At 37.8% G+C, this 2,270-nt stretch overlaps 1 long non-coding RNA gene across 1 annotated transcript; it reads right to left on the bottom strand.

Annotated features, from left to right (window-relative positions):
• Positions 1 to 393: 393 nt before the first annotated feature.
• On the bottom strand, positions 394 to 2,189 carry LOC126764285 (uncharacterized). The gene is made up of 3 exons (XR_007667887.1): positions 1,562 to 2,189; positions 1,293 to 1,385; positions 394 to 430 (listed from the first exon to the last, which is right to left on the bottom strand). It is a non-coding gene; the product is annotated as an uncharacterized LOC126764285 (long non-coding RNA).
• Between the last annotated feature and the right edge of the window lie 81 nt (positions 2,190 to 2,270).

The following is a 2,270-nucleotide window of genomic DNA, read 5'->3' as shown; positions in this document are numbered from 1 at the left end:
TCCTACCACAACAATTGACAAGCAGACGAACGACAACTCTAGCCATTACGATGACGAATGTTACAGAGACAGAAATGATGAAGGTCAGGACGATAGCTACATAGACACGACTGATTTACATTTTTTAGAATGAGTCACTCTTCGCTGCCATGTGTTGAATGCAGGCTGAAGAGTGGAGATATTGTGAAAATTTTAGTAGATACAGGATCTACGAAAAACTATATACGATCCTCTATCGTGCCCAATCCAATAAATAACGAAAGCATTTTTTTCGCGAAATCCATAGCAGGAGACATCGAAATCAAACAGCATACCTTTCTAAACCTATTTAACTCAGACAAAAAACTGAAATTCTACCTCCTCCCAACTCTGACATCATTCCATGGTATTATTGGTGTTGCGCCAAGCGACATCCTTTGTAAATCTAAATCTAAATTAGAAAAATGAAATATAAAATTATTATTAGAACTTATGAAATTGAACTTATAAATAATGAATTGTACAAAATAGCATACTTACCTTAATAATACATTTATATTACCTTCTTTTATTACTTACCTTAATTCTATTACAATACTTAACGAAAGATAATTACTTACCCCTTGTATTTACATTACCACTAGCTTAAGCCGTTAGTTTTTAAGATTTAGGCTAACCAATTCCAAGAACGGAATAAATGAAGCATTGTAATTAAACCGTGAAATCGAACGGACGTGTCTTTTTCATTTGTCGGAATCTTTTTCTCGTGACAGGCAATTAGGCTTTTAATTATTCGCGCATTCCCAGTTATATTTTTTCGCATCTCAAAAACGCTTGAGATTTTTCATGGCGCCCGAGCAGGGACTAAGTGCGTGAGCTTAGCATATATTTCATAACTTTCGTTTTCGTTTCTTAACTAATTGCCTGTCAATTCGTTTCGTTTTCGGTCCTTCGTGAAAGTGAAGTGGACATAAATTAAACATAAAAAAAAAAACAACACCTAAAACAAATATATATTATAAAGAAATCAAAAATATACCAAAAGAAAAATACAAATACATACATATAATTGGTACATATACTAAAAGTGGTTAAGTGCAGTGATACCTGAAACACAAAAGAGGAAAAATAATTATAAAACATAAAACACATAACTAAAGTGATAACAAAAAGAAAAAGTGGCGTGAAAAGTATTAAATACTTATATACATACATACACCAAAAAAGGCTAAGTGACAAGCATAATTTACATACATACATCTATACGTAAAGTGGAGTGTGAAAAAATTAGAAAAAAGCGGTACTCTACTTACATACATACATATATACGCGTATACGTGACGTGAAGAAGGTGCGGTACAGTGTGTTTCACGTTAATAACACCAAGTGGTTCGAAATAGTCTCGGCTAAAAGTAAAAAAAAAAAATATAAAATTAATTATATACATACATTGTGTAAAAGTGCCGTCTGGAAAAAAAAAAAAATTAAATTACAAGTTAACCGTGAAGTGCCGTTAAACACTACCGCAACAAAATACCGCTTTTTAAGCCGTAAGAGTGAAGGACCGCTATTAAATACTTACCGCTTCCAGTGCCGCTACCAAACCCCGTAAATATATAGTGTCGCCAAGTGTCCAATTTTGCTACGTCAACTCCATCACATCGCTGCCATCAATCGCTGCTGCCATCAGTCGCTGCTGCCATCAGTCGCTGCTATCATCACTCGCCGCTGCCATTATTCGCTGCTGCCATCAGTCGCTGCTACCATCAGTCGCTGCTATCATCACTCGCCGCTGCCATTATTCGCTGCTGCCATCACATCGCTGCCATCAGTCGCTGCTGCCATCAGTCGCTGCTATCATCACTCGCCGCTGCCATTATTCGCTGCTGCCATCACATCGCTGCCATCAAGCCGCTGCTGCCATCAAGCCGCTGCTGCCATCAAGCCGCTGCTGCCATCAATCCGCTGCTGCCGCTGCCGTCGTGGGAATGAGCTGCCGCTGCATCCTGTGCCAAAGGGACGTAAGCGCCGGCAAACAGCCGACGCACCAGGTAACGAGTGCGAATTACTGAAAGCAGTGCAAAAAAAAAAAAGCAAACTACAACAAAACAAGTGCACTTTCAGTTGTTGGCTCTCCCTTTTCACTTTGCATACATACAGAGATTATATTGATTTTATTGTATTGCTTTGTATTTAATATACAACCATACATATATACTAGGGTGTCCGTTATTTACCAAATTGATTATTTTTGACGAGACGCCCCCTAAACTTTTAGTTTGCCATCTAAA

Source organism: Bactrocera neohumeralis, unplaced genomic scaffold (assembly GCF_024586455.1).
Source record: "Bactrocera neohumeralis isolate Rockhampton unplaced genomic scaffold, APGP_CSIRO_Bneo_wtdbg2-racon-allhic-juicebox.fasta_v2 cluster09, whole genome shotgun sequence".
Lineage (NCBI taxonomy): Eukaryota > Metazoa > Arthropoda > Insecta > Diptera > Tephritidae > Bactrocera > Bactrocera neohumeralis.
This window is presented reverse-complemented; position numbering and strand designations above follow the sequence as displayed.